Source organism: Protopterus annectens, chromosome 5.part1 (genome assembly GCF_019279795.1).
Source record: "Protopterus annectens isolate FY-2018-M chromosome 5.part1, PAN1.0, whole genome shotgun sequence".
NCBI classification, from domain to species: Eukaryota; Metazoa; Chordata; order Ceratodontiformes; family Protopteridae; genus Protopterus; species Protopterus annectens.
Genome location: NC_056736.1, coordinates 778,833,981 through 778,850,455, shown reverse-complemented (window position 1 = coordinate 778,850,455; position 16,475 = coordinate 778,833,981). Strand labels below are relative to the sequence as shown.

At 38.6% G+C, this 16,475-nt stretch overlaps 1 protein-coding gene and 1 non-coding gene across 2 annotated transcripts in view; both read left to right on the top strand.

Annotated features, from left to right (window-relative positions):
- LOC122803651 (cholecystokinin receptor-like) overlaps nucleotides 1–16,475 on the top strand; it is a 1,370,554-nt gene that overhangs the window by 142,363 nt on the left and 1,211,716 nt on the right. The window lies entirely within an intron of this gene.
- On the top strand, nucleotides 8,293–8,364 carry TRNAG-UCC. The gene has a single exon. It is a non-coding gene; the product is annotated as a tRNA-Gly (tRNA).

Genomic DNA, 16,475 nt, shown 5'->3' with positions numbered 1-16,475 from the left:
ATTCCAACCTTCTTTACACAAATCACAAAGTCAGAATAATGGACAAACAACCACAGCTAGTCATTTTCACTTCTTAGATGACAAGTGAATTGTCTCTGTATGTGCAGTCTTAACTAAATAAAGATGCTGCCTGTTGGGCAGCAAAAATAGGAATTTATGACAAGGACTTCAGTCTATAAAAACATGTTTAAAGCAACTGTGTGTGTGTGTGGGGGGGGGGGGGTTGAACTGCTCTGTGATATCAATCATGCCCATCCCTAGAATATAGCAAGTCAGATATCTGCCCACAACTGATTGTGTTCCTATTCTAGACTCTCTCTAACTGCGTTCCAGTCTCAGGCAATTAGAGTGCATCCCTCCCTAAATGTCACTCACTTTATGCATATCTTAGAAAGTTTCATCTTACAGGTAATAGCTAACATCTGCTTCAGACTACAGAGCCATCCTGTACAGGCAGCATATCTACTACAATGGTCATCTAACTTTCTGATCATCTTAAAGGGTGCTCCCTTTCTAATTAATATAGGCATGCCTTTTTCCACCAAATAACTTGCAAATATTACCTCTTGAAACCAAAGTTTAGCATCTCATGCTTAGCTGGAGTTAAAAACAAATTGTTTTCACCTTTCCTCTCAACTCCTGTGATTTTTACCTCATATTTTTGTTGCAGTATCCCACGTTAAAATCTTTGATTTTCAGGTAAATCATTGAGGATTACTCTCTATCAACTGCTTAGCACAAACAAGCCTGGGCAAAGCTCGCCTCACACATGGTGGTAGCTAGGGACACACACACACACTTACCTCCCTCTAAATAGACGTTGAGCGAGCTGCGAGATCAAATCTTCTAAATAAAACCCTCCTTTCCGGCAGCAAGCTTCTTCTCTTGTAAAGAAATCCTCCACAGTAACTCCTTTCCGGCTCTGGTGATTACTCATTGCAAAAAGCATCCAACACACTAACTCCTTTCTGGCAGCGCAGCGAGATTCTTTACTTCTAGAGAAATCAGATCCACCACACTAGTCGTAACAAGAAATCCAGCACACTACTCATTACTCCTTTCTGGCTCTGGTGATTCCCGCTTGCAAAAGCATTTGAACCAGAGCCGGAAAACTAATATACGTAATGAGGGGAGCATTCCGACAGGCTGGTGGTGTCGGCGTCATCGCGTGATGGCGTCAGCATGTAGCGAAAGTTAAAAAATAAAAATACAAGTGCAAATAAATCGTAAATGAAGGGTGCCACTGTTCGTGGCACCCCATTATTTGGACCCCAAAACTCAGTAAAGACCGAGGAATTCGGGACAGTTGAGAGGTCTGCATGTCATTCAATCCTGGGGTAATATATGAGGTCAAGTGGATTTGCCACAGTAATTCTAACTGTTCAAGAATTACTGTTAGGGGATCCACGCCTTGAGTCAGTGTAAACTTGTTCTATTGCCCGGAATTTGAAAGTGTGGTTAGGGTTTGCACTTACATGTGTAGCTAGTGCATTATTTATTTTGTTTTTTGAAATGTACTGTTTTATTTGCCTGAACCAGTTGCCAGTGTTTTATTTTTGGTTTGTTTTTTCGTTTCTGAGTTTTAACAGCAAAGAAAGTGAAACAATTTCAGAACAAAAAAAAAACAGTTCAAATAAGCAGTGATAAGGTAAAAAATGCAGTTCAAAAGTGCAAAATGAAGTGAAAAAATTATACTTACGTTTTGCAGAAATCAGCAGAAGGCTTGGATTTGCTTATGTAACAAATGAGAGCTAACTGGTTTAAATAAATTAACCAATAAAGAAGCTCAAAACTGAGCCCTGTTCCAGCAACCTTCAAGTTCAGTTGCACAGTCCTGCCACTAGGGTGCAGGGGAACCCTCCCCATCAAAAGATGTACTGCTTTAGTGCTCAGGTTATACAAACAGAGCTCGATTCAAACAAAGCTTGGTTGCAAACATTTATCTAAGCACCTGATGCCTGTATAGAAATACATTACACTAAATGAGTATTCTGAAGGTGCTCACAACCCAGGTGCTTGCAAAGCACTGATGAGACGTCAGGTTCTAGAGTGCCTTGTAGTCTGTGTGGGCTGCTGTTTGTAGTTACACTGAAATATGAGTTTGGGAAAGCAGCAGTAGGGAGGGAGTAGTGGTGGTGGTGTTTAGATTTAGTGAGCAGGAGGGAGGTTTTAGGCGTAGGGATTGGGATTTTAGGATTTATTTAAAACTTGTATGTTTTGCAGTTCATTTATAGTGTGCAATAAATCATGTTTTATTTTTTAGTGAAGGCATATGCAATTCATCTTAGAAAAATTTAGATTTTGCTGTTTAAAGTGCATTTCTCACTCTATTTATCCAAACAGCTACTGGAATTATTCTGTTGCAGTTATATTAATATGGAAATATTTCTTTTTTTTTTTGAAACCTCTCCATAAGTGCCTACTTTATCATCTGTCTTATTACTGCCATGGATGGAAGAATTTGAACTTATTCTTAAAAGACATTGATTTCCTGATTTGATGTAAACTGTACTAATGGGGCACATATTATCAACTATATGATGAAATTAACAATTCCAAAACTGAAGAAAAACTGTCAAAAAACAAACCAAAAGGTTCCGAACCAGCAGGTGTAAAACTCCAAAGGTTTATTAGAAAATGTAAAAGTAAAGCGCTTTTCGTCTCCCTTAGTAGGAAGATTTCTTCAGACAAAGGAGTTTTACACCTGCTGGTTCGGAACCTTTTAGTTTGTTATATGATGAAATTAACCCGAACTGGGCAATTCTGAGAACACATGAGTTCTTTAAACATGTAGGGAGTGCCCCTGTTTTTATACATAAGGGGAATCTGTACGATATAAGAAAAGCTAACCAAAAGATTCCATTATTTATACACTCCTATGTATGTGAACGGTTTAAGAAATTTGTTTTTGGTGTTTTGGAAATAGTTCCAGTAGATGCCAGTTCAGGAGCCTAGGAAAACAGAATTGAATACAAGGAACTCCTCTGGCAGCTCAGGTTGGATAATATGCAAAAGCCAGGTCTGAATGACCATATTTCCATCAATCCAGTGTTAAAAATGGGGGCAGCTAAATTGTAAGAGGTTTTATGATTTTATGAGTTTGTATAAGACGATTCTATATATATATATATATATATATATATATATATATATATATATATATATATATATCCATGTGTATGTGTTTTTAAGTACTATTTGTATTTTAAATATGCATCATGCTTTTTAATATAAACATTCTTAGCAAATATTGTCTGAGGAAATGGTTAAAAATGGATCTGACCTAGTTAATTGGTTAACTAGTTAATTGGATAATTGATGTTGTTTAGGAGTATAAGATAGTGGTTGTTGCATTGTTTTATTCAGTTCTGAGGAAGTCCTGACGTTGGACGAAAGCACTTAACTTGTACTTTTAATAAATGGACTCTATACCTTTCTTTGGCTGAACACTGTGGGGTTATTTGGTTACCGTAACCATTATGCTGACCTACCATCTTCTGTCAAGAGATGATATTATATTCAGTCCTAATGTTGGGGTGAAGGATGTGCTACTCTGGGGACTGCCCAAGGTGCCAGATAACAAAGCAATGTGAGCATTTTTTTATTCCCTAGTACCTTGCCTTCAAGTCTTCCTCCAGAACCTTGCCAACCTGCTTCTCCCTTCATTTCCCAGTCAGGGTGAGAATTCCATGGCTCAGTCATTCTGTGATGTGGCAAAAAACCTATGGGTGCAAGTTGGAGCCCAGCTAAGTTGTTTGCATGAAGGATCCTCCTCCCTCTTAATTTTTAACCCCATGGCAGGTCAACAGTTGCAGTGATGCTGCTGCTTGGTGTGGTCCCATGCATGCATGTGCACCATCTGTAGGTTATGAGCAGTGAGTAGGTGCCCTGATTCATTAGCAGACACCAGCATTCTTCTACATTTCTGCAGGGAGCAGCAGTGCAGTGGTCAAGCCTCCTCCCTGTCCTTGGATGTACAAGCTGGCATTGACCACTTATTCCATCTTCCTCATTCTGGTTCTTCCTCCACCTGAGATGCTAATTGGGCTTGGGTTGGATCATACTCAGGACTTTATCTCTGTATGCCACAATTTCTGTGCACCTGTCCTCAAGCTTTAAATACCATGGTAGTGCTTGCTTAATGTCAAGCATACAAATTTTTATTTATTTATTTGTTTATTTGACATTTGTTTACTGGGGTGATCTGACTGGGTCTACAGAACCCGTTTTCAGCAGAGGCCTGGGCAGAAAAGCTCTACATACAGTATAATACAAATACATTATAATCCAATACAATAAAGATTACATTAGAAATGCCATACTGAAAATACGTTGAAAGAACAAACTGCTACAAGATGTAATATATTACTACACATCTAGACGATTCTATACAATTAAAACATTACAGACGATAATAGTCACTCTCATCATACGTGATGTAGATAGTGTCAAAAAAAGCGCATAGGTAGTGCAATGTGTGACAATGACTGTTATAGTACATGCAAAATAGAATGTTAGTTTCAGTTAGGAAAATAACAGCCAGAAAGGTAGTGATGCAGACAGATAGTGAGAGAGAGTTAAGAAGAATAGAAGCAATAAAGCCTGAGCAGTAGCTTAAGGATATGGTATAGCAGCAGAGAAGGAGTTAGAAGAGCTTTAGGATCTTGCAGTCTGTGAGGAATTGAAATGTGAGAGAAGAGGAGGACCTGAGCATTAGGCAGGCTTTATGCAGGAGCAGAGCCATGTATTTTTGAGATGATTGTTTAAAGAGGCTTTGAAATGGGTTAGGTCAGGCATAGACCTGGTAGCCAGAGATAGTGAATTCCAATGTATAGAGACAGAGTACGAATACAGAGAGTGACCAGGTTTTCTTGTAGATTTTGAGGTAGCTAAAAGATTTTTGTTCTCTGATCGTAGGGATTGATTTGGTGTGTTAGGTGCGACTAGATTGGCTAGTGCAGGGCAGTCAGTAGACTTGAAAATAAGGTTGTGTAAGGTGGATAGCTGAATAAAGGCAAGTTGGTTAGGGAGTTCAAGTCAGTTTAATTCTAGGAGTGGTTTACAGTGGTGCGTGTGATATTAAGAGTTTGTGGCAAACTTTACAACTTTGTTGTAGCACTGTTCCAACTTGCTTAGGGTAGAATTTTGTAAGTTAGTTAAGATAGGGGCACCATAAAGAAGGGAGGGAAGTAAAAATGTTTTTGCAAGGACAGGTTTGGTTGCTGCAGTAAAGAAATGTTTGTTTCTATATAAGAGTCTCCATTTTTGATGAGTTTTATTTATATTTTGCTGTATATGGGGGTCAAATGAAAGTTTATTGTCAATGATAACACCTAGAAGTTTGGCTTCCTGCACTATTTCTATGGCAGTGTTATCAGATGCAAGGATGTTGAAATGATCAGTGACAGGGGAGGTGTTTTGGGATGAAAGAGTACTAGTTTTGTTTTCTTTGGATTAAGAAAGAGTTGGGCGTTTCTTAGCAAGGATTCGACTGCCATAAAGGACTGCTGTGTTTTTGAAAGTAGTTCTGGTAGTGATTGAGCAGTGCAGATTATGGTGGAATCATCAGCATATTGAATGGGGGTCCCAGGGTGAGAGGCAGTGTGAAGGTTGTTTGTGAAAATGTTAGGGATCCTGGGATGGAGCCTTGGGGGACTCCAGTAGGGTTGTGGAGGAAGGGTGAGAGTTTGTTGAACCATTTCACGGCTTATTTACAATCCATGAGGTAGCTCTGAAACCATTTTACTGTGTTATGTGAGAATCCTGAGTTAGACAGTGTGTTTAACAGTAAGCAGAGAGACACTGTGTCAAAGGCCTTGGAGAGATCAAGGAATACTGAGGCTGTAAAGCATCCTGCATCTCTGGCCTTGTTCACAATGTCTGTAAAAGATAATAGGGCCGTAGCTGTGATGTGACTAGGTTGCAAGCCGTGTTGGGTTTTGGTGAAAAGATTGTTTTGCAATAGATATTTTGCTGATTGATACCTCTCTCGATAATTTTGGATATGGGTGACAAGATGGATATAGGACAGAAATTGGATGGATCAAAAGAGTTGCTTCCTTTGTGGATGGGGTGATGTGATATTGTTTCCATATGGTAGGTACTTCTGATTTGGATAAAGACCTATTTATAAGGATACTGATTGGGTAGGTGACTGAGTTAGCAGCCAGCTTGAGGTAGCATGGGGAGAGATTGTCAGCTGAGGTAGAGCAGGGTTTTAGTTTTTGAAGCAGTTTCTTAATGGTGTCAGTGGGTATGGGCTGAAATGAGAATGGGGTTTGTATGACATTTTGTTGAGTAGGGGGGTTAGCAATGACAGAGTTAGAAGTAGCTGATGGCCTGGGGTCCATGTCTGAATAGGTTGAAGGGTGGGCAGTCCAGCATTAGGGGTGTTAGTTAGTAGGTCTGAAATTGATTTTATGAAGTGCTTGTTAAAGTTTTCAGCTATTTGTGAATGGAGGGGTATCTGGTGATAGGGTGTGCTCTCCATTTCTTCCAGGGTTAAGTAGAGAAGATATGGAGTGCTAAAATTTACTGGGGTTGATTTTATGCTGGAGATGAAGCTGGGAATAATATGACTTCTTATCTGTGTTGATTAGTTTTGTCACTTTGTTACGTAGTGTTTTGTTACAGAGTGTTTTGTTACATAGTGTTTTGTTACATAGTGTTTTGTTACGGAGTGTTTTGTTACATAGTGTTTTGTTACGGAGTGTTTTGTTACATAGTGTTTTGTTACGTAGTGTTTTGTTACATAGTGTTTTGTCATGGAGTGTTTTGAAATTAACATGATTTTGCACATTTTTGTTTTGTTTCCAGGTTGACCAGGCTAGGTCCCTTTGCTTCATCAGGTGTTTACATTCCTTAGAGAGCCATGGTGCTTCATCAGGTGTTTACATTCCTTAGAGAGCCCTGATGCTTCATCAGGTGTTTACATTCCTTAGAGAGCCATGGTGCCGAGTTATTTTTGATTCTTTTCATAAGAATGGGAGCTGGGGTATTAAGGATGTGAAGGAAGGTGTTATTAAAGTACAGTACAACATCATTAAGGGGTAGTTGTTTAAGGGGTGTCCATTTTATTTGCTGTAGGAGATTGTTGAATTTATGCTGACAAAAATTACTCGAGTTCCTAATTGATTTTATAGTTTGTGCTAGACAGTGTACCAGAAGAGGGGTAATTGACAGGGTGGGATACTAGAATCCAGTGTAGGGTGGATTAGCAGGTAAGATCTTTGCTGCATTTTGTTGGAGCATTGATATGCTGAGAAAAAACATACAGATTTATACTATTTGTAGGGGAGTCAGAAGCTATGGTTTGCCAATCTGTGGAGAGCACACCCTATCACCAGATTATTGTTTCAAGGTTTATTGTTTGGGATATCCAGGATAAAATATTTTCCAACACTGGCATATTGTTACCTGGTGGGATATTTATATTACTATTATGCAAATTATTTTTGATATATTGAGGTTCAAAAAGGAGATTAGTACCTCAACACTGGAAAAGATGGGTATATTACTGGTGTAGGGTGTGATGTTGAGTGTAGCGGGATATAGAAGTGTTATCTCTCCCCCTTTTTTTAGATCTATCCCTTCTGGTTATTGCAAAATTTGGCGGTATTATTTCTGAGTCATAGACCATACTGTTAAAAAAAGATCAACATTCTTTGGGTAGGATTCTAAAATAATCTAAAGTAATGATTGTACCCCAGTGGCATACAGGAAAGTGCTGATAATTCATTATCAACCCCATTTTTCCATTTTCTACGTGGGGTAAGGGCATAGTGACAACTATCGCCATTTCTTTTTAATGCTACTTTCCTGCATTCTTTGACATTTATGCCTGACTGTCACAGCTCTTTCTCACACAATGCATCCACCTCTTTGCTGGACGTCTTCACTTCCTCCTGCCTTTTTCCTGTCTGTCCCAAATCTCTTTCACCAGATTGTCTTCTGCTTTTCTGCACATGTGCTTGAACCACAATAATCTGTTCTCTTTGACCTTTTCTGCACTTGGAGCTACTTTGGCTTCTGCTCTTATGTCGTCATGTCTTCTTTTGTCCATTGAGTGCATCCTACCACCCATCTCAGGCATGGCATGTCCATCACCTCTAGCTTCCTCAACTGTTCTGCCTTTACTGACCAGGTTTTAGTACCATACAGTAGTACTGGTCACACCACTGTCTTGTACACCTTACTTTTCAGCTTCTTTGCTATCCTTCCATCATTCACTACACCTGGCACTCTATGCCAGTTTGCTGCAGCCCCTTTGATGTGAAGAGTGGGTAAATGATAGCATTGGTGGTATAGTGGTGAGCATAGCTGCCTTCCAAGCAGTCGACCCGGGTTCGATTCCCGGCCAATGCAAGAAATCTGTATATTTAGGGTTGGGAGGGTGGCCTAATGGTTAAGGTGTTTGCCTTACAAACACAAAGTACAAGGTTTGATTCTCACAGGGGATAATTGGCTAGGTTTAAAATGGCTCGCAAGGGCAGTTAGCCTAGTACTAATCTATGAATCTATGAAAAATAAGTGTAAAGTCTGCCAGCCTAGCCAGAGAGAATTTTATAGATAATTCTGCCATTTGTAAATATGAATGTAAACTACAGGCTTGTTGTCTTAAATGTAAAGAAATAGTATTACTTGTGGAGCTGGAAATAAATGTGACAACATTGCACTCTACTGACCAAAGTAAAGCATGTGGTGACTCTTTGATGTAGACAGTGGTGTGGAGGGGTCTAGATGAAGAAATTCTATCTATTGTTTTAACCAAGAGTTAAATTGCTAGATTTAAACATGCACATGTATTTTTATTGTTCTTCTTCTTGACCAGCTGCAAGATAACAAAAGAGGATGTTAAGAATGTAAATGCAGTTTCTATTAGCCTGGAAACCCAGGGAAGTGTGAAGAATGATGTAATGTGAATCAGAACTGCAATTTCAATTTAAACAGAGAGAACCAGAGAGGATTAAGCATTTTTGTCTTGACCATCCAACTCATCAGCACTCTGCCTATTTCTTTATGTAGGTTATCTTAGACTTTTGTTTGGTAATAGCTAGGAACTAGAAAGATTAGATTAAGTGTTTTTTCTGTGATGTCAGAACTGTACTACTGAATTATTTTAAGTATTTCTCTGTGATCTCTGAACACTTGACAAGCACTGTGTAGTAAGGAGTATTGTCTTGTGTTTTTATTATTTATTATTAAATATTTTAAAACATTTTAACTGTGGCTGTTTTGTGTGGAAATAATTTAAGCTCTAGAGTACATTGCATATTTATAGTGATTACTATAACAAGTCACTCTAATAAACTTTGACTGTTTAGTTATACTACCAACTGGATAATAATATTGCACAGTAATAATTGGACACCATTTTAAGGGCCTTTGAGTAGCTGATACATATTAGCTGGGTGGTAGCAGGTGGTACTACCATATAGTCTGGGTAATAGGGGCACAGATGGAGAGCCTGTGCCAGCCTTTCCCAGAAGTATCTGTGTGGTTGCATAAACACTTATCTCAAAGTGTGTCAGCTTCTTGGGCAGGGACATGAAGCACTGGTTGGAAGGAGAGGGTGCTGGAGGTTTTAGCTTGCCTAGCTAGGCTGAGATCTGGACCCTATCGCTGTGCCAGTTGGGAGTCTTATTAGAGACCTGGAAAGCAAGGGACCAACCAGCCCTGGACTGACTGTGATCTCTGTGTGCTCTTAAGGGAAATTGCACTTTACTGTGTGTATTTAGATGACCAAGTGAAATTTGATAAGCATCTTCAAGCCAATATCAACAAAACCCATAAAAAGCTAGGTATGCTCTACTGGCATAGTCACTTCATCTCTACCTCTACTAGAGTCACACTAGCTAATACTTACCTGATCCCACCTCTACGTTATGGTGCAACTATCCTTTCCAACCTGCAATCCTCCCTTAAAGCAAAACTTTTATCTTGCTACAATAAAATAACCAAATTTGCCACAGGTCACAGAGCCTCCTCTCACCACCGCCTTTCTCTTCATCAACTAGGATGGCTTGAGCTACCCAATTTCCACAGTCACACCCAACTTAGCCAAGCTCATAAACTGATCCACACCCCATCTCTCACTATCCCTCCCTAGCAAATACTTTTGAAATACATAAACCTGAAAGACTCTTAAGATCAAATTCTCATAACTTAATCAAATTGCACAGACCCTTGTGTCCAGCTGTAAATCAACTGATGTCCTTCTTAGTAACATGCCTCTGGAACTGTCTTCCAGCCTCCATCCACACTACAAACAGTCTCTCCTTGTTCAAACTCTCACTTCACTCATATCTAAATTCACAATGGATATGCTCATGCTCCCACTCTACCTAATGACTACGACACTTTCCTCCTAATCTTCGAACCCTCATGTAGACCCATTAATGTCTATCTTACTTCTTTAACACTAGAAATACTAAATCAAGTTAAAGTGGCATTTTTGTTGCTCCTTATAACAAATACTACTCACTATTAATCCAGATGTTTGTTCAAACATGACAATCTTTGATGAAACTCATTGTAAATACCTATTTTTCCTCCGACATATTTTTTTCTTAGGTACTGTATTAATGCATAATTATGTTTTCAGTGAGTGACAAATGTGTTTTTTGTATGTACTTCAAATGTGTTCCTCCTTTGTATTATGTAATCAACCTTCTGGAACTTTTCTCCCTGGGACTCCATTGAAAATGGGCCATTTGTGACCCAATGGACTATCCTAGCAAACAAACTTCAAATAATACTAATAATAATATTTGTTATCCTTTCCTCCTATATGAGACTCTGGTGTTAGTGGTGAGGATTGAGGATCCTTGATTGCTGGGCCAGGGCATGGGTGTCACACTAGCTTTGACCTCCTCATTCCTCAACCACCCCTCCCAGATACTTGACGCTGTTAACATGTTCCACTATTTTCCCTATTTCAATTCTCATCTTCTTATGATTTCCCCAATTTTCTCCCATTATCACTGTCTTATCTCTACTCAGTTTCATCCCATGTGCCTTCAGTTTTGCATTCCATCCCCCTATCATTTGGTGAACTTCTTGCTCAGAGTCTGCCTGTAGTGTAACATTGTCTGCATGTAGCAACTTTGTTGATCGTTTCCCTCTGACTGTTTGCTAATTGAATCCATCACTAGTATGAACAGCAGTGGGCTGAGGCTCAGAGCTGAACCCTGATGCACACCCACTCCCACTGGGAGCCTCTCTGTGAGGCCAAACACTGTTCGTACTTGAGTCATTCTGTCCTTGTACATAGCCTGCACTAATTCTACGAATGTTTGTGGGACTACATACCACCACAGGACTGCCCAAAGCAGCTTTCTTGGGACCTTGTGATATGTCTTCTCCAAGTCTAGGAATGCTCAGTTAGACTATTTCTTCATCTCTAGCTTCTTGTCAAGTATCTGTCTCACTGCAAACATTGGGTCAGTTGTGTCCCATCCTGACCTGAATCCAAACTGCTCATCTCCCATTTTACTTTCTAGTACCCTGCATATCCATTTGTCAGTCACCCTCCCCAGAACTATCATGCAGTGTGAAAGGAGTTTGATACCTTTATATTGTATCCAAAGGCTCAACAGGAACAAAAAATTAAAAAATGACAAATAAAACTCTGTTTTAATGAAATGATAAAAAATTCCACATCAAGCCCTTTCGCCTGGAGGCATACCAAGCTTTTTCAAGATGAACCATGATTAAAAATTCAAGGCTTAAGTACTTTCTAGCCCAAATCATGTGACTAGAATAGCAACTAATAAAATATGCAAATCAGATGTTAAAGTGCCAACAGCAATTAATTCGTTCAATGAAATTATACAATGTCTAATAACCCACAACATTGTACTGAATAATGTAAAAACGTGTTTAAATTACAACTCGTAATAAAGCATGTATGTTTTATAAAGCTACAAACAAGCTTAAAAAACTTAAAAACAGTCTTAAAAAATTATTTTTATGTCTAAAAAATCTATTAAGAACTATTGGTTTCTAAGACCTCTGTTAATCATATGAAAAGTTAACCAAAGTTTGAAACATCCACTCAAAATAAAATGTTGTCCAAAATAACTGGCAATGAACAACCCATCTAAAAATTTTTTTATAATGAACAAAATCATAACTTGGCCCTCCACAATTTTGAAAAACAATTTCAGTTCAAACAAGGTACTGTTACTGTTAACAACAGCACGAGTAGTTGTGCTGAACATGACTTTAAAACTTTCAATGACAAGTTGTATGCATTTAAGAGCACGCAATTAGAAATAGATTATTTGAAAGAATGTTTGCGTGTGCAGAGTGTCTCGAAGGGGTTACGCTGCTATAAATTTCCAAACAATGCTGTGGCTGGTTCATCTCTTTATAACAGCTTGGTTAAAATCTTTGACAAAGTAGGGCTTGAAATGCTAGAATGTATGATAAGGGACTATGAGGAAAAAGCAGGTTTATTACTTAAAGAAGTAACACCACTTAATGATTCTGTGTTGAAGAGTAAGAATTTTCTAGGTGCTAAAAGAGAATATGATTGTGTTTTTAATGAAGTAGATCAATATCGTTTAAAAATTGTGAACCGTAAAATTAGGAATACAGGGAGGGTAAGGCCTACCCTTTGTTGAGTAGAAATAGGCAGGACACCAAACAGTTTCATAACCAAAATAGTGACATGGTTTTTAATGACAATGTCCCAAGTGCTGAACTAGAGATACCAAGAAGAAGTGAGAGACTTGCTCAGAAAAATAGTCAGAGTGGCCTATCGGATTTTCACTATCCCCCGGGCAGACCAGGGGAGAGGAATGTAATGCATCAACCACAGATGTGGAACAGAGCACGCAGATAATAAGTTTAGGGGATGTATTTGATAGGATTTCTGTTGATGAAGCTTTCAGAAGATCTCATGACAATTGTGTTTTAACTAAAAAGAATAATTTTGTTATATACAATTATACTGATATCAACATCTCTGATGACTTTTTTGAGCTTTTTACAAAAGGGCTTCACTTTGTACCTTCACGTAGAGTTGACTTATGTAATATTTTAGTTGATTTGAAGCTTTTTGTTAGACGCTTGAATCTTGCTTTTTATTTTAAAGGTCAATCTCAGACTAATGAAGGGCTTTCTAGGCCTAGCACATTTAACCCACCCTTAAACCCACTGTTAAAATTATTTGAAGGTTTGGTGGAGGCAGATTTAAGAGACTTTTGTTTGAACAGGTCTCACATACCATCGGTTAATTTTAGACCAGAACTTGGTCAGTTAATCAAGAGGCTTGGTGATGAAGACATTCGGGTGATGAAGCCAGATAAGGGTGGAGGCGTAGTTTTAATGTATAACATGATATACGACACCCACATTCACAATATGTTGCAGGATACTGAGCGTTATGAACTGGTTTCTAGGAATGAATTAAATTTAGCACATTCTAAAATTTCTTATTTACTCATGGATCATTTATTACAGGGTGTGATAAATGAAAAACTATATAATTATCTCTATGTTAGAAACCCAAGGATACCTGCAATTTTTGGAATTCCCAAGACACACAAGGGCTTAGACCCTTTGAACTTTAGACCTATTGTCTCAGGAGCTGGGGGAATAACAGAGCCCTTAGGAAAATTCATTGATTTTACCATCAACAAATTTGCTTTCACTTTACCTCATGTTTGCAAAGATTCATGGGACTTTCTCTCAGGCATCCAGCAACACCTCTATAAACCAGAGCTTTTAATGGCCACTATTGACATAGCTGAATTATTCCCCAGTATCCCTCATGCTGTAGGGCTGGAATGGTTCAACAATATTCTAGCTGCTGTATCTGGGTTAGGGTCTAACACGATTGGTTTACTGGTTGAATTTATGGAGACTGTCCTAGAAAACAATTTCATCTATTTTAAGGGTGACACTTACAAACAGAAAAAGGGTGTAGCAATGGGCACGGCTTGTGCTTCTAGTTATGAAAACATAGTGTTACACCACTGGGAAAACAAATTTGTTTTTTCCACGCATTGGGTTCAACATATCACCCACTATAAATGATACCTGGACGATATTTGTTTGTTATGGGATGGCTCTTTAGATCAGTTCTTAGACTTTATGGTTTACATCAATTCTACCACTCCCGTTCTATCTTTCACTTACAAAGTAAATAATGATTATTTGTATTATCTTGATGTTGCCCTTCTTAAAGATGTCAGTAATGGTACTTTCCAATCTAAGATATATAGAAAAAACTCCTTTTCTAATTCCTACCTACATTTCAACAGTGGCCACCCCTTCCACCAGAAGAAGGGTATTGTGAAGGGTCAACTTATACATGCTTCAAGGATGTGTAGCACAATGGAGCTTTTTCTTGAAGAGGTTAACTTGCTAAAGCAACTTTTTGATGAAAGGGGTTACCCAGCACACTTAGTAAGTAATTTGCCTGAGGAGGTTACTGCTGGTAGGGAGGCTATTTACTGCCCTCTGTTAGGTAAGGGGGCATCTGGTGGCATTCTTTCAAAACCATCGGAACAGATTGAATACCAAAACAGTTTTGTGTATACCTTTTCTGGTGATTCCTTAAAAATTGAACAATCAATTAAAAATATTGGCCAATTTTGGTACAACATGAAGATTTCAAACAGATTGTTAAGGAGCATCCCCATTTTATTAGGAAAAGGGACACGAACCTCAAGGGTCTCTTTGAGATCAGACCTGGTGTGTTCGAAACTTGGAATGTATAAGTGTGGTTCATGTAAGCAATGCCCTTATGTACATAACGACAGTTCATTTTTCATTCCCTCTAGGAGGTTTAAATTCAGGGCTGAACACCATTACAACTGTGGCACGAAAGGAGTTGTCAATTTAGGCTTTTGTACTCAATGCTCCAGTTTTTACGTAGGTAAAACTGAGAGAACCCTTAGGAGAAGGATATATGAGCATCTTTATGTTTCCAAGAAAAAGGAAAACAATGCTTTTTTAAAGCATCTTAGCACATGCCCTAATATGCAACTTAAATTTTTAATCCTAGAGCAAGTCCTACATGACAGTAGAGGGGGTGATTGGGAAACCCAACTTGAATACAAGGAACTGTTGTGGCAGCTCAAGTTGAATGCAACTAAGCCTCCTGGTTTAAATGACAGTATTAGTATTATGAGTGTTTTGAAACTGAGGAGGGCCAAGTTATGATTTTGTTCATTATAAAAATTTTTTTAGATGGGTTGTTCACTGCCAGTTATTTTGGACAACATTTTGTTTTGAGTGGATGTTTCAAACTTTGGTTAACTTTTCATATGATTAACAGAGGTCTTAGAAACCAATAGTTCTTAATAGATTTTTTAGACATAAAAATAATTTTTTAAGCACATGTTTTTACATTATTTAGTACAATGTTGTGGGTTATTAGACATTGTATAATTTATTTGAATGAATTAATTGCTGTTGGCACTTTAACATCTGATTTGCATATTTTATTAGTTGCTATTCTAGTCACATGATTTGGGCTAGAAAGTACTTAAGCCTTGAAATTTTAATCATGGTTCATCTTGAAAAAGCCTGGTATGCCTCCAGGCGAAAGCGCTTGATGTGGAATTTTTTATCATTTCATTAAAACAGAGTTTTATTTAAGTCATTTTGAATTTTTTGTTCCTGTTGAGCCTTTGGATACATCATTTTGTTCTTGGTCTGGTTCGGATCTAGTTTGGTTTTGGATACCTTTATATTGCTCACAGTTGTGAATGCTCATTCGGTTCTTATACACTGGCATGAGTTTGCTTATTCTCCAGTCATCTGGGATACGCCTTTCTCTCTACACTGCTATTAATACCCTCTGGAACCATTTCTCCCCTGTCTTAACCAGCAGCTTTATCATATCTGCTGTGACCTCATCTGAGCCTGCTGCTTTCCCTGACTTCATCTTCCTCAGTGCTGCTCTTACTTCTTCTAGGGTGGGCTCCTCTTCTTCTCTGATCGCAGGCTGTTTCTGGGGCAGTACAGCTTCTGTGGGGTTTTTCTTCATTCAGAAGTTGCTGGACTCATGGTAGGTTGTTGCTGGCATTCTTTATGAATGGTGTTTGATTATCATCTTTATCTGTCGTTGCCTTACAACCTGATATAGTCTCTTTTCTTTGCGTCATCTACTGAGACACTTTCCAGAAGCTGGTAGAGTGCCTCTAATGCCTTGTTCTTTGCTATTGCAACTCTTTTCTTGGCTTCTTTGTTAGCCAACAAGTATTCCTTCCTTGCCTGGTCCATCTTTTCTATCTCCCATTTTTTTCTGCACATCTTCTTTCTTTTGATGATTTCTTGGACTTCCGCCAGCTTTCCTTATGTACCTTATTTCCATATCTGGCACAACCACATATCTTTTCTGTAATCCTCACACGTGCTGTTGTGGGGCTCTGCTATTCCTCTTCAACTCCAGTTAAAGGACTGATAATTGTTTGCCAGGCAGAGACCCTAGTGTTGCTTTTCTAACACATTTGCATACC